Source organism: Lactuca sativa, chromosome 3 (genome assembly GCF_002870075.4).
Source record: "Lactuca sativa cultivar Salinas chromosome 3, Lsat_Salinas_v11, whole genome shotgun sequence".
NCBI classification, from domain to species: domain Eukaryota; kingdom Viridiplantae; phylum Streptophyta; class Magnoliopsida; order Asterales; family Asteraceae; genus Lactuca; species Lactuca sativa.
In genome coordinates, this window is record NC_056625.2 from 246032827 (window position 1) to 246055180 (window position 22354).

The 22354-nt window shown below is 34.9% G+C and overlaps 2 pseudogenes; both read left to right on the forward strand.

The window, feature by feature from the left end:
• Positions 1–1548: 1548 nt before the first annotated feature.
• Positions 1549–17242, forward strand: LOC111883498 (cytochrome f-like; annotated as a pseudogene).
• Positions 17243–18165: 923 nt separating this feature from the next.
• On the forward strand, positions 18166–20010 carry LOC122196935 (50S ribosomal protein L2, chloroplastic-like; annotated as a pseudogene).
• The last annotated feature ends 2344 nt before the right edge of the window (positions 20011–22354 follow it).

Below are 22354 nucleotides of genomic sequence, written 5' to 3' on the forward strand. Positions count from 1 at the left end.
TTATTACTTGTATTACTTTGATGTATTAATGTAACCATGTAAAATTATTCTATTAATGCAATGTTTTGTTGTACTTTGATTACTATAATGCATGTGTTGTGATACTTGACATGACGTCATCCACCCCAGAACGTTTCCGCCGTTCCAGTTTTGGGGTGTGACACCCCTTGCACTAAGTCGATTCTAAACTCGACTTGGCGTTGCGGTGGTAATCCCGGTAGTTCTTCTGGAAAGATGTCGGGAAAGTCGCGTACTTCTGGAATGTTCTGAATGTCTTTCACTTCTTGACTCATATCGACGATGTGTGCAAGGAATGCATGATATTCCTTTCATAAGCACTTTTGAGCTTGAATATACGAAACGATACGAAGGTTCATACTTGATTTGTTGCCATAGATAACTAGAGTTTTGTTGTTAGGGAGGTTAAGACGAACTTCTTTTTCAAAGCACATGATGTAGGCGCGAAGAAGACTTAGCCAATCCATGCCGATTATGACGTCGAAACTTTTAATTAAGACCGGCATGAGGTCGATTTGGAAAGAATGACCATCTAGAGTTAAAGTACAACCTATGTATATGCAGTTAGTGCTTTCCATTTTCCCGTTTGCCATTTCTACAGTGAATGATTCCTCTAGTGCACGTGGTTTTTGTTTAAGTAAGGGAGCAAATTTCTGGTTTACGAAACTCCTCTCCGCTCCACTATTGAATAGTATGCAAGCATAAGAATTATCGAGGAGAAACGTACTAGTAACCACCGTGGGATCGGCTACGGCTTCCTCGTGGCCTATCGCCAGAGTTCTTCCCACTCCGCCAACATTTCCTGCCTTCGGGCAGTCTCTCTTGAAATAACCAACCTCGCCACAACCATAGCAAGCCTGGCCCACAACAATATCGGGGACTTGGTTAATTGGCCTTGTCGGAGCCTTGCAGAATCGGGCAGTGTGCTCTTTCTTGTTGCAATTAGCGCACTGCATTTCCCGGTAGGCACCATTACGATGGAAAGTGCATTTATTGCACTTGGGCAAATTCCCAGTATACTGTTTCCTCGGCGCAGTAGCAGCAGGTGCAATTACGGCATGAACAGCCACAACTTGTTGCTTCTTGGCAGAGTTCTAAGTCGATTTTCCCTTCTTGTTATCCTAGAACTTTCGCTTGTTGTCAGCGGCTTTGGAGGGTTCTGAGATAGCCAGGGTTGTTGTCGTTGTCGAGGTAGGGACTCCGTGATCAATGAGTCATTGTGCCAATCGCTTGGCACTATCAAAAGTAGTGGGGTTTGAAGCTAAGACATTCCCCTGAAATGGAGGCACTAGCCCCCCAAATGTACCTCTCAATATTCTTTCCCTTAGTGGGAACCATATTGGGGCATAGCGCCACCAGATCGCTGAATCTCGCAGTGTAAGCCACTATGTTGGAGCCCTTCATGGTTAGGATCCAGAGTTCTTGTTCCAGTTTTTGAACCTCGCCCCTCGGGAAGTATTCTTCAATCATCAGCCCTTTAAGAGCTTCCCAGCCCAGAACATTAGCCACTATTAGAGTTAGTGACTTGACATGGCTATTCCACCACGTCAGGGCTCTATCGTTGAAGGTGCATGCAGCAAATTTGACTTTTCTTCCTTCAGTACAAGAACAGATCTCAAAGATCGATTCCGTCTTCTCGAACCATTGCGACAGAGCAATAATTCCACCGATTCCATTGAAGATTCGGGGTTTACAGTTGGTGAATTCTTTATAAGAGCACTCTCGCGAGCGCACGATGACGTCACCTTGTGTGGAATGAACGACTGTTCCACCTCTGCTAATACCCTGGTTGTTGTGGTATTATGTCATGGCTTTCGCAACAGCCACAGTTACCGCAATATTAAGAGCTGCCATGTCGAATTGTGGAGGAGGTGGTGTAGTTGACGTTATCGGAGGATCACGCCTTGTTGACTTACGAGTAGGCATCTTTCAACTATAAGTTAGAAAAAGATGAGCACAAAGATAAGAATTCAATAGTGAAATTAATGATTGAGTCCCATGAACTAAATCACCATAGCTCAACAACTAGATAAGAGTGTAAGTTCCATAGAGTTCTAGAGTTATAAGAATGAAAGTATGTTTGAAATAGAGACACAATATTAGAGTAGGGAAACATAAGAGCAAAGACTCTCCCACAAATTAGATAACTGTCAATATGACTGGTATTATTGATGTAACATGTAACATCCCAAAATTTAAGCCCGAAAATTTCATTTTGAATTAATAATTTAATAAACATTTTACCAAAATATGGTCAAATAAACAACACGTTTCAAAATCATAATGTTGTGTCCCAAACTATGACATCAAAAGTAATGAAAATCAGAGTACAAACCCATAAACTCAATGCGGAAACCATGTGTGTGTGTGATGCGCTGCTACACCGCCGACTCCTTCCCCTTCGACGACGAAGTACCTGAAACCAAAACCAAAACTATAAGCACAAAGCTTAGTGAGTTCCCCCATCATACCACATACCATACAATATCGTCGGTATCTTTCAACCGGTAACCTTCATCGGTATCTTTCAACCGGTAACCATCATCGGTATCTTTCAACCGGTAACCATCATCGGTATCTTTCAACTGGTAACCGTCTTCGGTATCTTTCAACCGATTTCACCCCCTACTACTAGCATACAACAATAGATATAAGCATGCAGTCAGGCATATCCGCGTACTGACTTACCCTTTGGTCCTAAGGACCACTGTTAGGGAAGCTAATCCCTATTATAAACATAACATATCATACAGATAAATCTCATGGCCAAAGCACATAACCAGACCAAGATAATTATCACAAAGACAATCATCTTCTAAATACTCCTTTTTGGTGGGCTGGCATTGTGGCCTTAGACCCACCCCTACTGGAAGGTAACTCACCTCAATGTCGTGCAGTGTTTGAATTATCCTCGACGCACAAGTCGACTCCCTTCGACTCCTCGATCCCTACACGACAACCTTCAAGTCAACACATAGCACGTGCAACCCTAAACAGGGTTGGTCCAAGTCCAGTCAAAGTCAACTTCAGGTTGACCCGACTCGCCGAGTTGGGTCGTCAACTCGTCGAGTCCCTAACCTCTTACTCGTCCTTATGCATGACTCGACTCGTAGAGTTTGGCATCGACTCGACGAGTCCCTCTCTCATATGAACATCATATGAACCTCATCCGACTCGTCGAGTTGTATGAACACTCGTCGAGTCCACCTTCATCTGATGAACAAGTCCTGTCCTCGACTCACCGAGTTGTATAAACAACTCGTCGAGTTCATCTCCAATCTTAAGGAAATTGCCTTGGACTCGCAGAGTCTGTTCTAGCACTCGTCGAGTCCCATGAACTCTAGGTCTAAAATTATGTCCAATACGTTGGGTCACTCTTTCTGTCCGGCTACAACCCTTGTAACACTCAACTGAGTTCTTTGACCCTCAACAGATTTGGGACTCAAAGCCTTGGACTCGTCGAGTCCCAGGAACGGACTCGCCGAGTCGGTCACGTCCACACTCTAAATCCTCAATTTTTGATGTACAACTTTTGATCAAAAGATAGATCCAAGCTTCTACAATCCATCTAGCACGTAAAGTCACAAACTTTACGTGCTTGCATGGGACTTTGAGCTCAAAAAGACATAAAATAAGCTCTTAAGATGCATGGTACCCTTCAAGGGTGGAAAAGCATCCCCCAACTGCCCTGTGACTCCCTTAATGACTTGATTTAGAAGCCCCAACCCCCAACCATGTTTGCAATCGTGGTTGGTCATCAAAAATGGCTTATAAAAGCCCTAAATCTCCCCAAAGAGGGATCTAACAAATGAAAGAGCAAGGTTACAGCTTTTTACCTTCAATGAACTGTAGAAGGTGCACAAACTCAGGTTCCCTTGGTCTCTACTCACTTCCTCAAGCTTTTCTCCTTCCTTCTTAAGACCACAAGCACCAAAATCCACCAACAAGGCTTAGAATTGCTTCAATTATGGCTAGGGTTTCAATGAGAGGTGTTCTGGGAGCATAAGGGATGTTGTGGCTGGCATAACATTGTTTAAATAGGGTGGGTGCAAACCCTCGGATTAGGGCCAGACAGGGTCTACTCTTCGAGTCCGGGACCCGACTTGTCGAGTCCATCGCTTAAATCCCACGTCCCATCCCGCTTCTACTCGGCGAGTTGGTCCTTAAACTCGCCGAGTCCAAGGCCAAAAATGCAAAATAATTAGATAAAAATAAAAAGAAATACGTACCAAAAACCAGGTGCTACATAACAAGTTCGAGAAAAATGACCTAACAGTAGGTCTTACATCAAACCATAAGGGAAAATGTTGACAACTTAGAAGTCTAGTTATAGTGCTTGAAAGATAGGGATATTTTACAAAATTGTGCTACTTAGAGCATAGATAAGAAATGCTATTCCTTAAACTAAAAGAAAAGATGAGCCAGACATCTTCTACTGGCGACGGGTACTCCTCGGGCGAACCCTCAGACTGCAGTTGACGAACTATGTCCTGAAGATGTCGCTCATGAGCTCTCTGATGCACTCGAAGTTCTAAGACTTCAGCTCAGGATGCAGCTAGTTCCTGCTGCAGAGTCTCATTGACTCTCCTAGTCCTTTCCATAGCTTATTCAAGATGGATAATACGGACCATGTTAACGCCCAAATTGGTATCAATTTCCATGACTCGGTCGATAGCTGCCTGACCGTGCTCACCATTTCGAGAAACCCTGCGAACCATGATGAGCAGGACTCGGTCAGCTGAGCCACCTTCACTAACATTGTAGAAGCTTCGATCTCCATTGAAGGGTAAGGGTTGACCCTGTGCATGGCTCCATTGGTTCAAGTTTGTCGCCCACAAGGGTGTGGGACCTTGAAATGCTGGTCGGGGGTTGAGATTTAGGATTTGAGCCTCTTGAGGTAGGTTGTTGACTTATGGTTCGGAGTCAGATTCATAGGAAAAGCCTTCGGCATGGTGATCATCCAAAGGGATTGGATGATCATCTTCTGGCTCTTCTTCAAGCAATCTAGCATTGCCTTTGTATGGGAAGTACGGGTCGTCATGAGGATGGAATCCAACCATGATATCTACGCGAGAAAAGGGGTATAAGAATCTAATATAAATAGACGTACTACTTAAGATAAGTATAAGATGATCGTTACCAGTTACTTCAATACTTGCATAGTGCATACCAGTTATATGAAATCAAAACAGGATAAACATTCGAATAGGCAACCCTAACTCTAAATCCACAACCAAACAAGGAACATGAAGTAAAGCAAAGATCACAGATTCTAAGTCTATGACACCTTAATCACATATAACCTTAGTGCATCCAATTAGAAACTATTGACCTACTAGCAAAGACCTTTTTAGTTCTCAGATAAGTAATTATAGTAACACAAAATACTCCTATAGTATTTTAGGTTTATGTTATGTTCTAATGTTCTCATTGTAGTAGTGTTGGTAAGTTTATAGACTTGTTGCCACATGACAACCATCCTTGGGCATATGCTAATCACTTCTCAGATCAACATAGTCGATCAGGCTATGTCATTCCCAAAACTGACCATACATCCCCGAATCTACTTGTGATGTTCAACAATCGTAATAATTTTGTTTTGTCCTAGTGACACTGATTTTAGTATGAATGCAGGTATGTATACTTAGTTAAATATTTTATTATTTAAAAGTACAAACTCTTGGTCAGAGTATTTTAATCCCGATGTGTTTATAGTTTGTATAGCTTTTATGGGTTGATATACTCGATTCACTATAAACAATGCTCTGATACCAATCTGTCACACCCGAACACCGGAACGGCAGAAACGTTATGGGGCGGAGGACGTCGTGTATAGTACCATAACAATGCAAATTAGTAAATAAGCAACAACATCATCCATTGCATTAATAGTATAATTTCATACAAGTGTGTTCTTAAATAGCAATAAGACACTAAAAATGAATAATAAAAATAAAAGACGAGTCTTGACTGTCCTCCGTCTTCTCAAAACCTACCATCGGTACCTGTCTACTGATGACCTGATAATACAAGTTATTTTGAAAGCGTAGATTAGCATTTAAGCTGGTGAGTTCATAAGTATTTAGTGTCAATATTTGTATAAGATCGATGAAAATGTGTGTAAATGTTCAATGTAAATGTTTGTATACATTTGATAACTCCTAGAAAATCCTATATTTTCTACTAGTATAAAAAGTAGTCTTCTACCAAGACCCGACTGTTTTGTATGTTTGTTTCTCTGTAAAAGTGAATGTTTTTCCCAAATATGACTATCATTACCAAAATATAGTTTTATATTACCCTTTATGTGAAAAGATCACAATTTGAATATAATGGGAAAATGTATGTGTACAGCAGTATTATTTGTATTAACTACTAAAGTAATAACTACCTTAAAACCAATGGTTTAATTAAGGCAAAATGTGATAAGATTGTTACCATACTAAACTGACTATAACACGACGATGAAAGACGTCGGAAGAAATGACATTTGGCACCTGAAGACTTGCAAATCCCACTGTAGCGAAGAACAAAGGTGTAGGATAGTCAATCCAGTATAGATCTATACGCAAACTCACGCTCTCCCTCCAGGATATTATAGTTACAAAACACAACACAATGAAATGGTCGTTGTGTCATGAAGTAGTATCTCGCATTATGTTATTTCTGAACCCTGTTATAGTATACTTGTTATAGTAATAGTATTCTATGTATAGTATTCTCTGTATAGTATTCTCTATATACTATTATCGGTTATAGTATTCTCTGTTATAGTATTTGTATATGATAGTATTCTCAGAAACTATACTTAGTATAGTTTTCTAGTGATTTTTGTAATTGAATAAATGATTGAATGTATACCTTTGCTACCCAAAGGTACTGAATCGATTGATAGTACTTTTATATCTACATATGTATACATAATATATATCTAATATATAGACGACCTTCACATGAATAATCGATACGCTAAGTCCACATCCAAACAAGGAAAACGAAATAAAGCGAGTTAGCAGACCTAAGTCCTTTAAACATTATGTATATAACTATACATATATAGACATGCTTTTGATAATATATAAGTTTAAAAGAGGTTTTGTAATACATTTAAAGAGTTTTGAACAATAAATAATAATGACTTGATGTCAGTTTATAAAACAGTTTAAAAGCAGTTTGCTTGAAACACAGTTTGAAGTATATGAAATCCTTTGTTTGAAACATAGTTATAATTCACATGTGATTGATTATATAACTAACATTTTTTCTACTTGTATTCCTCCCATGAAAGCATTTAAAATCATTTAAAATATAAGTTAAGGGGTATGAACTCACCTGTAGTGAGTAGCTCGAATGTAAGATCGATAAAGGATGCTAAGTGTCAAGTGAAGACTTGATCACACACACGAATCCAAGTTTGCACATAATGGCACATATATGCATCTAATTAGTGATTAAACAACTAATTAAGCAAGTATAGACAACCTAGGACATGGAAAACACTTTGATTCAAGTGCTAGGAGTACAAAGGGTTACATCTAAGGGGTGTAGGGCCTTACTTAGGAGTTTAAGACCTAAATGGTAATCCCCCATGAGTTCACAGCCATGGGTTTATGGACCAATGAGTTTACGGCCCAATGAGTTTACGGCCGTAAACTCATGTTAACTTGTACCATTTTGTGTGTTTCAGGTCTTATGGTCCTCTTGGAAAGGTTCTAGACTCAAAGCCAAGGCTTATGAAGGAGTTGTGGCAACATTGCACCACAAATTAGGGTTTACGGCCCAAGGAGATTGCCTTGGCCATAAACACATTTTGTTCTTGAGTTTCTTGATGTTTTCTAAGTGTTTAACAAGTGATTCTAGCATATAACGAGCTGAGGGTAGTGTACTTACTTATAAGAAGCTTGTAAGGGTGTTTAAGGTCCAAGAACACTAGTGTGTGTACTTGGTATTCTTGGTGAAATGAAGAACACTTGAAGATCTACCAAAATGAAGAGATTTCATGGATGAAATCATGTACAATCATTAGATAAAGAGATGTAACAACAAATCAAGAGGAGAGCCACTTACAATCTTGAAGATCTAAGAGAAAATTCAGATGATACTTGAGAGAGAATGAGTTCTTTGGCTTGAAATGGTAAAAGTGATAAAAATGACTAAGTGTGATATATATACCCTAGAGTTTGCGGCCGTAAACTCCAATTCTTGGAGTTTTCCGGCTTGTGTACTACACATTGAACTCTAGAATAAACTTCCTAACATCCCCACTTGAAGGTGCTAGGCTTAGAGTGCTCAAACAGACTCTAAATAGTGCTAAAAGATAGCAGAAACAAGTCTGACTTTGATTGGATTGTTTGACTGTACAAGATAGAAATTTCGGGTTGCCACAAATTTGACCTCATTTAATGTTCCTTGTTTGGTTGTGGGCTTGGGGTAAATTTATTTAATCGAAGGTCTAATTAATCACAATTATATAAATATTACACTTATATAAATATAAAATGGTTTACAAACTATTTGATAATACATGGGTACAAACAGAGAATTTCATGGAATAACAATATTACAGATTCTTACGATAAAACAAACAGCTAAACCATAATAGGTATAATTTAGAGGACTCATTCATTGGTTTCAAGTTTCAAAATACATAACTGGAAAACTAACATAGTACATAATAGAATACAAATAGAATACATGATGGAAAACAAGCAGAGAACATTATCAGAAAACAAATAGAATACTTTACTAAGAAACAAACATATAAAACTATATTTTATATAGTTTATGAAAGTTATTTTCAGTATAGTTATTACAAGGTAACTTTTTATTCTACATATAATCATCGATATAGCACTTGTGATACATGCTCCAAGTACTTATTTTAGTATAAAACAAAAGTCCTGAAAATTATAACCAAAGTCTCCTTGTGTGAGAGCGTGACATTTGTGTATAGATCTATACGGGACTGACAATCCCGCACCTATGCTACTTGCAATAGCTAGGCCGGCAGGCCTGGGGTGACAACTGTTGTACCATATTTCGATGCATGGAGAACGTCGTGTTTTAGGCGATCCTAGGTCATCAAGCATGGTTATGATAACTCACAATTTGGTATTGAATAATGATTATTGTATGAATAAGTGACGCTTCACATAGTTTTATTAAATTATAAAACTACAATACAATATCTTACAAGTATAAACATGTTATACTATTTCAGTTAAGAGAAAACATACTTTTCATGACTTTATGAGAACTAAACTACATTTTACAATTTGTTACAAAAATCATTATACATCTTGCTTACAGTATAACATAGCAGAAAATATAGGATTTTCTGAGAAAAACATGTTCACTTTGTCAATACACAAGAAAACCTATTTCTAGTTACAAACATACTTATGAACTCACAAACTTAATTATTGATACCTTTTCAAAAACTAATTGTATTCTTAGGGAAACAGTGATACAGGTACAACCACAACTTTTTGAGAAAATGGAGATCTATAAACTCATGTATTTTAAACTTGTACTTTTGAGTTCATATACATTATGTTTTGAACATAGTTGTAAAACTTATAACTTTGTAAATACAATGGTTATTGTTGTACTTTGATTACTATTGTGCATTCTTGTAATACTACATGAAGTCCTCCACCCTCGAATGTTTCCACCGTTCCGGTTTGGGGGTGTGACATTTTGAGATTCATTGAATCTAATCAATGACATGCTTAATCTATGATTATGATATTACTTTTGTGATTGAGATGTCAAGGATCACAAACAAGATGTAAATAACCATGAAAATTAGCTTGGCACTCTTAATGTCATTTATCATCTCGTTTTAATGTGTTGGTTAAGCACACACACTCCATTAATCAACGATAATTTTCAAGACACCCACGACCACTCTTTACTAGTACCCCATTAATGTACCGGTTAACCACACATGCCCCACTAACGACTTATAAAGTGTAATGTGTAATTTCATGCACTAGCATACAAATTCACATTTTTCCTAAAGTAACTAAGAGTGAGATTTTAAAAAATAGTTTAGTTACTTTTCAATCGCATTATACTTAGTACTGAGAATTAACTGTCCTATCAAACCCGTTTAGCTAATGACCTTCCACTAATCAAGGAAGTGGTGGGTGAGAGTGGACACCCATTCAACTATCATTTTATAGGCAATTTCCTTATACACCCCTTATAGACCAGCTTCATGAATGAGGCGTACTAGCGGTTTGACTGACTATTCTTATACGTATAATATATATTAAACTTTTAATTTTATATATATATATATATATATATATATATATATATATATATATATATATATATATATATATATAGTATAAGGTTTATTTTAAATCATTTTTTTAAATCCCAAGGGTTTAGTCTTTTAATAAGTTAAACTTTTAATTTAATTAACTTTAAACCATTTTATGGATTTATTAATTGTTTTTTAATTAATTACTTAATTAAATTATTAATAAGATCCATACGAATGTATTTTAAACTTTTCAAAACACCAAATATTACTTGACATTATTTATAAAGTTCAATTAATATCTAGATTTATTATTTATACACTTAAAAGATGAATCATATTAATCAGCAAAACAATTAATCAAATCAAATATTTATCTCCTAACTTCTAGGCTTTTAATTTATCATCATAGATACACCAAAATCATATTTGGATGATAAGTATAACAAGTAATTATCATATAAAAGTTGATTAGGCAGATAAGGCATAAAATTGTGGATCTGCACTGTGCTCACGTCGTGAGTAGCGACAAACAGAAAAACATGTTTCTTTTTCGATTTACCAATGTGCATATACATGAAAGAAATCCCTAGGCTCTGATATCACTGATGGGTTATTAGGGTTACAACTACAATGCTCTAAGAGTGAAAGCATTTAAACAATTCAAATTATTAGGGCACATGCAACCTAATATGATATATGTCCTTCACATATTGGCAACATATTTTGGAAGCAAGCACCACATATGTCGTGCCTCTAATGGTTCACACCCAAACTCTAGAAACCAAGGAGCTTGAAGAGAGAGAGAGAGAGAGAGAGAGAGAGAGAGAGAGAGAGAAAGATTAGAAATTCCGGACCTAAGCCTCTAAAGGAATGTCATAGCTGAATTATAATGTTAAGGGTCCTTTTATAACTAAGGTATCTTGGTGCCAAAGCCAGGGTTTAAGGAGGAAACCCTAATCCCTTTGCTTAGTGACCAAGCAACCCATTCCCCTCTTTCAAGGGGCGTGGACGAAATTCTTTGGGCTTGCCCAAGTGATTTTCGTCCACCTCATCCAATGAGGTTCATGGGCTCTTTTCCTTAACTTTCAATAAATAACTAAACAGACCATGCACTTTTAATTAATCCAATTAATTTCTGATTAATTATTAATTAATAAAACTCTTTCCAATTAATATATTATTCTCATAATATATTAACAAATTATTTATTTTGATTTCTAATTAATTTATTAACCATATAATAAATTAATCAATTAGTTTCTCTCTCTAAAAGCTATCATATTCAATTGCTAGGTTTGAGGGAAACCCAAAAGGGTCGTGCTGCTATCAATTCTAGTTTATACCAATTATAGTTATGAGCTTGGACACACAATCCAACAATATGTTCATCCAAAATCCCAATATGATAAGATTAATTTGTTTAGTGTTAATGGAAGCCCAACTTATATTTCTTGTCTGGTGTATATCATTCACCAACACGCTTGTTCGTTTCTTGATTTTATCATTAATCTTAGTTGTTGAATTAAGTATACAAATTGATTTTTGGAAACATAGTAATTGTTCGCTTGATTCTTCTTTCATGTTTGTTCGATTGTCATACATCGTAATATTGACTCGATCATGATTTTCTTTCCTTCATTCTTTGATCGAAATCATCTATTACAACGTTAGAGAATCTAAAATCAATCTGATTTAATTTCTTCAATTCATCTTACTTTGTTGAATGATGTTGGTCTCTCGATTGATTCGTTAACATTAGTTCATGTTGTAGATATTGGTTTGAATTTGATTATGTCTGCATCATGAATTGATCTTTAAAACCAAGTTTATTCTGGCTTCTTTTTCTTCACTAGTATCGATATCAATTCCCTTGAATTATGATGAACTCAAATCATAATAGCCCGATGTGTAAATGAACTGATTTGGTGGCTTGAATGAACTCGTTGTGAAAACACGAATTTGTGGCATTTTAGTTGAAGAAGATGATGATACAAGATAAACTTCTTAATGCTCAATAACATATGAATAACACTTAAAATTTTGGTTGAAATTGCCAGTTTTGATATGAAAAGGTTTATTTGGGTATTAAATACTTTTAACTTTTATTTTAAACAAAAAACTCTTAATCCAAAAGCTATTTCAAATAGCTTTTGGTTTTTATGCAATTTTACACATTTAAAAACCAAGAGCTACTTTTATTGAACCTTTATGCACAAATAAAACATGCAACTATAATTACTAGCTAGTTTGTACAAACATGCCCATACCCATAGGCATTAGACAATTTTTGTTTACATTATTTATATTGTCTAAGACTACGAGCATGTTTGCCAAAACTAGTTAGCAATCGTAGCTTTTATTTATTCATAATGACTCGGTCCAATGATATAAATCTTATAAGATTAAGGACATTGTACACCATATAACTTTTAGCTTTTGATTTAAATGGTCCCCAAACTTATTTTTTGGCTTTATGGGGGCATAAAATGACTTTCGTCGTGTTTAAATAGTCATTTTGGAAATTATGAAGGGGTAACCGAGTTACCCTTTTCCATATAGACATTTATCTTGACCCCACTTTCCCTTGGCCCACTTCTCCTTCAGTGGCTACGTAGACGTTACGTAACTAAGATCAGGTATCCAAGGAAAAAGATCCATGTTTGGCTAAGGACATTTGATATTGTGGAGAAGGTGGCGTGTTCTTATGCTTTCGTTGTACGGGGGTTCCGTGGCGATAAGGCAAAGACAAACTTTCATACTTTTACTAAATTATCACTACCAACGGTCGCCGTCGGTGGGAAGAAGGTTGTTATTAAAATCCTTAGCGGTGGAGCAATATCGTTGAGTCAGCTAACTACATCCTTTCGATAACCGCCACTCCACTTCCACCTTCGGCTAATGATCATAGGCTGTCGCACTAACCTGTCTGTTTCCCTGTGGCTTATTCATTGTTCCTTTGTCATTCATAAGGTGTCTAATGTAACTATTTTAACAATCTCTGGTTGTCAACCACCCGCCCCTTAGTTTGCCCCTTTTTTCAATCACAGAGCAAATTAAACTTAGAGAATCAGATAAAACTGAAAATGTATTAGTATTAAATAAGTATGGTTATGTTTCAATGTGTTGATAATGTTAGATCTTCTCTTTCATTTGTATAAACATCAAGAGAACAAGATATCTACATTATTGTGTTTTTCGATTCCTATATTAGTGCAATCGAAATCTTGTTGAATTGATCTTTTAATTTAAGATGATGGTGGTGGTAATGGTAACATACTAACATCGACTACTTGTACCATTCACGTTGCTTATTGTATTGTTACCTAGGCAACCACCTTAGACAATTTGGCCACTTCATTATTGACAAGGAAGTCACATTAACTTCAAATACTCATGTAGCTTATATGAAACATGTTATATTAGGTATGAACGACCAAAAAAACAAGTCAACATCTTCTTTATGCCCCTATAAAATCATAAATAATTTCATAGACCTTTTAAAACAAAATCGAAAAATTTAATGAGCTATAATGTCATTAATCCAATATTTATATCATTTTAATGGGTCAGCATAGGTCCATTTATGATTTTTTATGAAAATTGTCACTAAAAGCTTGTATTTGTACGCTAAATACCATTTCAAAATAATAATAAAAATTTTAGTTTTATCATGTTTCTTACTCATATATATACACGTGAGCGTTAAAATTTAAAGCGATCAACGGTCAAGGGAATGAATGTATACTAGTACATTGGACACATATACACCAGATTATACGATATAACTCACCTCTTTACAAAAAAAACCACATTCTTTTTTTCGTTTAAAATTTTTTGAGGCCACGTTTTTTATCGGAAAAAAAAAACGAATATACCGTTGTTCATGATTTTCCGTCATCTTTCCACAGAGATCCATGTTGATCGATAAAAAACAAACTTTTTTTTTTAAAACTCACTGCGTTTTATTGTTTTTCCAATATTTAAGTTTATTTTTATTAAAAAAAAACTAATTATACCAAAAAATTCAATTTTTTGTCCTCTATCAATTAACATCAACATCGATCAGTTCAGATTCATACTGTGAATCTGAACTGTAAATTTTTCAATTTTAACATTCACAATGTGAATCTAGACATGTAAATCTGGGCAAATGAGCACAATCAACAGTTCATATGGACTACGGATGTGCACAATCAACAGCCATATAGACTATTGATGACCTGATTATGAGTTTGCAATATATATATATATATATATATATATATATATATATATATATATATATATATATATATATATATATATATATATATATATAATTTATTATTTATTAATAATACGGAGTAATAGATAAACAATAAAATTAATTTTTTTGTGTTTTATATTTTTTAGTACCGACAAGCGACATCTTTTCTTATATAGAAAATTTATCAACCGTTTTTGGTTTCCATTTCGATTTTCTATTTGAATGAAGCCTCACCGCTTTGATTTTATCATTTCGAAAAATAATGCTACAAATAGTTTTCAACATTTCATGGTTTCTAGAACTTTTCATTTTTTAAGATTTGCTTCTAGAAAATTAAATAATAAAATTTGATAAAAGTTTCATAGACGGTTCTAAGTCTTCTAATTCTAAACAAGAGAAATAACCAGAGAAACAAAGAAGAAGGACGTGGAACTAGACTTTCTATTTTCTATTCTTTTCTAGATTGAAACTCTATCTTTGATTCTGAACATGTGGAAATTAAGTGTAATAACCGAAGAAATTTCATCTTACCTTGAATTCAACACTTAATTTCTTTTTAATTAAATCTAATTATATATATTAAAAAAACAAATATGAATCAAGCAGGTCAGTGAACAACTCAACATAAGCCTACAAAGTGGGCTTTATCCTACGATGTAGTGGTCATATCGTAGCCTATGAATCTGCAAATGGACTTGGCCCATGCACATATAACCCTACTAGTAGTAAATTTGGCTTAAGTCAATGTTCAACTTTTTTTTACTTAACATCAATTTATAATAGTGAGTTCAATGAGAGAGTTGAATAAAAACATTTTTATTACTTAGAATATTTATAATTGTGAGTTCAATGAGAGAGTTGAATGCAGACACTTTTATTAGTGTCAAGTCTATGTATCATTTAATGGATGAAACTCTATAATTATAAGATGTCACCTTGATATTCAATGGATTTGAAGTTCAATAGCTATTGAACTCTTCAATGGGAAATATAAAACTTTTTAATTCTTAAATATTTACTATAAGTTACATTTTGTAACATTTGTCCAACTTTATAAAGTTCAATGCAATGTAGAAAAAAAATGATAGAGTTGCATGGATTATAGAAAGATGATGTGACAATTCATTGAACTCTATGGAGTTTAAAGTATTATAGATGCCTTTAAACCTTATCAATTGATGCCCAACAGCTACAGTAAAAATTTAGCAGATTATATTTTAAACAATCTTTAAAAAATCTACCGTATTATCAAAATGATATTTAAAAAGAATATTATATATATTTTGATTTTTATTAAATTAATCTTTCACAATCAAATTACCTAAGAAAATTGGTTGTATAACCAACATGAAATTATACATGAGCTACCTTTATACCTATCTCTTCTAATAAAAAAACCTAAACTTACGATTTGTCAATCTATTAAATAAAATGTTGTATATATGGCATCTTTTCCCAGGTCTATTTGTTTGTTTTTCAAATTTCAAATCTATTAATATTAAGCATTATCAAACTTGCTAAATTTATTTAAATTCAAATCTATTACATTTGACTATATCAAAAATTGAAATTTTTTAGGCAATGCAATTTCATATCCATAATATTAAGGAAGATATTAAACATAATACGCAACTGAAACAAGTTCTTGCTAATGGTAAAAAAAAGGGGGTTTAAATGCGGGGGTTGTTCTTATTTTACCAGAGGGTTTTGAATTAGTCCCCCCCCCCCCCCCCCCCCCCCCCCCCCGATCGTATTTCCCCCGAGATAAAAGAAAATATGGACAATTTGTCTTTTCAGAGCTATCGCCCAAATCAAAAAACTATTCTTGTCATAGGCCCTGTTCCTGGTCAGAAATATAGTGAAATCACGTTTCCTATTCTTTCCCCAGACCCCGCTACTAAGAAAACATTCACTTCTTAAAATATCCTATATACGTAGGCGGAAACAGGAGAAGGGGCCAGATTTATCCTGACGGGAGCAAGAGTAACAATACAGTTTATAATGCTACAACATCCGGTGTAGTAAGCAAAATCCTACGAAAAGAAAAGGGGGGATACGAAATAACCATAGCGGATGCATCGGATGAACGTCAAGTGGTTGATATTATCCCTCCGGGGCTAGAACTTCTTGTTTCAGAAGGCGAATCTATCAAATTTGAGGAGCCGTTGACAAGTAATCCTAATGTGGGCGGATTTGGTCAGGGAGATGCATAAATAGTACTTCAAGATCCATTATGTGTACAAGGCCTTTTGTTCTTCTTAGCATATGTTATTTTGGCACAAATTATTTTTGTTCTTAAAAAGAAACAGTTCGAGAAGGTTCAATTGTTCGAAATGAATTTCTAGACTCGCGGATTTATCGACCTCAAGTTTGTAAAAAGAACCAAATTTTTTTTAGTAATTATGATTATCTATGATAAAAAATAAAATTCTAAAAAGCCTTTTGTTTGTTTATACTCTGTTTCTATGAGATGCCGGGAATTCCTTGTACCACATTCCTATCCATAGTATGTAGATTGTGAAGAAGACTATTTGACTTGACCTCTTCTTTCTTTGTTTTTGTTTTGTTTTATAAAAAATTGGGGTGATGTTATTATGTTGCTATTGGCAAATTAAAATGTCATAAAATGCATTTGAGTCTAATACAATGGACTTCGGCTAGATCCTATTCAAAAGTAAACGCAAAATAGAACGGATAATTGAAGGGAACAAATATTTCTGGGAGGGGTTATTCATCTTCCTAGTCTTCGACACAAGAAAGGGATGTGAAAATCCTTTTCTTGTGTAGAAATAATAATGATTCTTGATACTGTTCGTCAAACATTCCTAGTGTTAGTTTCTATTTTTTTTACAAACGTATAAGAACGTTTTTTTATAGTTATTACGTATTTTATTTATTCTTATCTTAGAATAATTACGTATACTATAAATAAAAAGTGGTGGACAAATAAAAGAGGAGGGGAAAATCCGTTGAGTAAACAGAACTTCTTCAATGAACTTATAAAAAAAAAATTCTAATTATTAAGAACTCAATGGGACCTTCTCCCTCAAATCAGACAAACAAAGAAGGGAATCCTATCCGGAATATGAACCATAAAAGAAAACACCTACTAAACCGATCACAAGAATACCAGCTACAGTACCTATTATCCAAAGAGAAATTCTTCTAGTAGTATCAGCCATTTACCCCACTTCCCTCCACATTTCATTAAGTGGTCATGCTAGTCTCTCAATATCTCTCTCAACTCTAAAATCCAGGACCTGAATTCATGTCCTGTCATTAAATTCCTCCTGATTTATTAGAACTAAAAGAATTCCATTTAAGCATCTCACTGCTTTAGTTGAAAGATTCCATTTGAATTGGAATTTGGTCATTCACTATGACCCGCTAAGCATCCATGGCTGAATGGTTAAAGCACCCAACTCATAATTGGCGAATTCGTAGGTTCAATTCCTACTGGATCCACGCCAATAGGACCCTCCAATAAGTCTATTGGAATTAGCTCTGTATCAATGAAATCTCATCATCCATACATAACGAATTGATGTGGTATATTCATATCATACTATATGAACAGTAAGAATTAGCAGTCTTATTGAGACTAGAACTCCTAGGGAATCAAATCGATTTATGGATGGAATCAAGTATGCAGTATTTACAGACAAAAGTATTCAGTTATTGGGGAAAAATCAATATACTTCTAATGTCGAATCAGGATCAACTAGGACAGAAATAAAGCATTGGGTCGAACTCTTCTTTGGTGTCAAGGTAATCGCGATGAATAGTCATCGACTTCGGGGAAAGGCTAGAAGAATGGGACCCATTATGGGACAGACAATGCATTACAGACGTATGATCATTACGCTTCAACCGGGTTATTCTATTCCACCTCTTAGAAAGGAAAGAACTTAAATCAAAATACTTAATAGCATGGCGATACATTTATACAAAACTTCTACCCCGAGCACACGCAATGGAGCCATAGACAGTAAAGTGAAATCCAATCCACGAAATAATTTGATCTATGGACAACATCATTGTGGTAAAGGTCATAATGCCAGAGGAATCATTACCGCAGGGCATAGAGGGGGAGGTCATATGTGTCTATACCGTAAAATAGATTTTCGACGGAATGAAAAGACATATATGGTTGAATCGTAACCATAGAATACGACCCGAATCGAAATGCATACATTTGTATCATACACTATAGGGATGGTGAGAAGAGATATATTTTACATCCCAGGGGGGCTATAATTAGAGATATCATTGTTTCTGGTACAGAAGTTCCTATAAAAATGGGAAATTCCCTACCTTTGAGTGCGGTTTGAACTATTGATTTATGTAATTGGAAGTAACCAACTAGGTTTACGATGAAACCTAGAAATCGATCACTGATCCAATTTGAGTACCTCTATAGGATAGACGTCAACAGAAAACTGAAGAGTAACGGCAGCAAGTGGTTGAGTTCAATAGTTCCTCATATAAAATTATTGACTCGTGAGATATAGTAATATGGAGAAGACAAAATTGTTTCAAGCACCGACAAAACCGGAAGCGCCCTTCTTCAAAGAGAAGAGGACAGATTATTCACATTTCATTTGATGGTTAGAGGCGAATTGAAAGCTAAGCAGTGGTAATTCTAAAGATTCCCGGGGGGGGGGGGGGGATAGAGATGTCTCCTACGTTACCCATAATATGTGGAAGTATCAACGTAATTTCATAGAGTCATCCGGTCTGAATGCTACATAAAGAACATAAGCCGGATGATGGAACGGGAAGAACTAGGATGTAGAAGATCATAACATGAGTGATTCGGCAGATTTTGATTCCAATATATCCACCCATGTGGTACTTCATTATACCATATATATAAGATCCATCTATATAGATATCACCATCTACATCCAGAAAGTCGTATGCTTTGGAAGAAGCTTGTACAGTTTGGGAAGGGGTTTTGATTGATAAAAAAGGAGAATCTACTTAAACCGATATGCCCTTAGGCACGACCATACATAACAAAGAAATCACACTTGGAAGGGGTGGACAATTAGCTAGAGCAGCGAGTGCTGTAGCGAAACTGATTGCAAAAGAAGGGAAATCGGACACATTAAAATTACCTTCTGGGGAGGTCCGTTTGATATCCAAAAACTGCTCAGCAACAGTCGGACAAGTGGGGAATGTTGGGGTGAACTAGAAAAGTTTGGGTAGAGACGGATCTAAGCGTTGGCTAGGTAAGCACCCTATAGTAAAAGGAGTAGTTTTGAACCCTGTAGACCATCCACATGGGGGTGGTGAAGGGAGGGCCCCAATTGGTAGAAAACAACCCACAACCCCTTGGGGTTATCCCGCACTTGGAAAAAGAAGTAGAAAAAGAAATAAATATAGTGATAATTTGATTCTTCGTCGCCGTAGTAAATAGGAGAGAAAATAGAACTTCTTTCTTCGTCTTTACAAAACAAAAAAATAAGAGGAAGTTGTGACACGTTCACTAAAAAAATCCGTTTGTAGCGAATAATTTATTAAAAAAAATAAATAAGCTTAACACAAAAGCAGAAAAAAGAAATAATAATAACCTTGTCCCGGGCATCTACCATTATACCCATGATGGTCACCCATACTATTGTTATCCATAATGGAAAAGAACATTTACCTATTTATATAACATATCGTATGGTAGGACACAAATTGGGAGAATTTGCACCTACTTTAAATTTCTGAGGCCATGCAAAAAGCGATAATAGATCGCGTCGTTAAAAAAAGTTTGTTTATTTATAATAATATATATATATATAGATATTTATCATTGATTAGTAGGAGGCGAACTTTATGTTAAATAAGAGAACAACATAAGTATACGCTTTAGGTCAACATATATCTATGTCTGCTCACAGAGCGCGCGAAGGGTAATTGATCAAATTCGTGGGCGTTCCTACGAAGAAACACTTATGATATTAGAACTCATGCCTTATCGAGCATGTTATCCAATTTTTAAATTAGTTTATTCTACAGCAGCAAATGCTAGTTTCAATATGGGTTCAAATGAAGTAAATTTAGTCATTAGTAAAGCTGAAGTCAATGAAGGTACTATTGTGAAGAGATTAAAACCTCGCGCTCGAGGGCGTAGTTTTGCGATACAAAAGCCTACCTGCCATATAGCTATTGTAATGAAAGATATATCCTTAGATGAATATTTGTAGGATTGTTCACTATTTGGATAAAACCGAATTGTCCAATTGGATAATTTGGATTAGACTATTTGGTTTGGATATTCAGATTTTTGGATTGGTTTTCAACAAAACCGAATTATTATTTTGGATTTCGGATTGGTTTTGGTTTATAAAATAAGAACCGAATAGTCCAAAAAAACCGAATAAACATTTATTATTTATTTATTTATAACATATATATCTATAGTTATTTATTAATTTTGTAATTTATTTTTTGAAATAGGTTCAAAACGTTTCATCCGGTTAAAAAACATTAATATGCATTTTCTCTCAAAACTTTTCTATTTATAAAATATTTAACTATAATATATATCTTCGTAGTAATTGTTTATAAATTTCAAATCACAAGTAAATAATTTGTTTTTGTTTCTTGTGTAAAGTTGATAATATTATAATTATTTTTCGTTTTAAAATGTTTCTGTTTTTGAAAACCGAATTATAAAAACCGATCCAACCGAATTGTAATTGGATTGGATCGGATCGGATTTGTATTTAGTTTGGACTATTCAGATCCATGTTTTGAAAACCGAAATCAATTTGGATTCACTTGATTGGATAGGATCAAACCGATCCATCAAAACAAACACCCCTAAATATATAGATACGGACTCTATTACATGGTCACAAAAACCTAAATCGAAAAAAAAGCATACAACTATGTTGTATTATGATATGTATAGTAACGGGGGAACATGGGACAAAAATTAAATCCAATTGGTTTCAGACTTGGTATAACCTTGACTTGGTACAACCCAAGGTTATCATTTCCTTTGGTTCGCACAACCAAAAAATTATTCTGAGGGTCTACAAGAAGATAAAAAAAAAAATAAGAACTTATATCCAGAATTATGTACAAAAAAATATGAAAACATCTTCTGGCGTTGAGGGAATTGCACATATAGAGATTCAAAAAAGAATCGACCTGATCCAAATCATAATCTATATGAGATTTCCAAAAATCTTAATTGAAAGTCGACCCCGACGAATCGAAGAATTACAGATGAATTTACAAAAAGAATTTCATTCTGTAAATAGAAAACTTAACATTGCTATCACACGAATTGAAAAGTCTAATGGAAACCCTAATATTCTTGCAGAATTTATAGTGGGCTAATTAAAAAATAGAGTTTCTTTTCGCAAAGCAATGAAAAAGGCTATAGAATTAACTGAACAAGCAGATACAAAAGGAATTCAAGTGCAAATTGCAGGATGTATCGACAGAAAAGAAATTGCGCGTGTTGAATGGATTAGAGAGGGGAAGGTTCCACTACAAGCCATTCGAGCTAGTTCCTATACAGTTTGAACGATCTATGGGGTATTAGGCATCAAAATTTGGATATTTATAAACGGGGAATAATAAACCTTTATTCCTTTTGCATTCTATCCAGCGATGGAACAAAAAATGAAAAATTCGTTTCTTTCTTTTTATTTTGTGTTCAATAAAAAAAATGAATATATAAACATTATAAGCTTACCAATGTACATACTATATTTGTTTGCAATTTATCATTAAATAAATGTTTTTTTATAAATTTAAGCTTAATTATTGTCAACCGTATAACAAACGAGTTATAACCTAATATC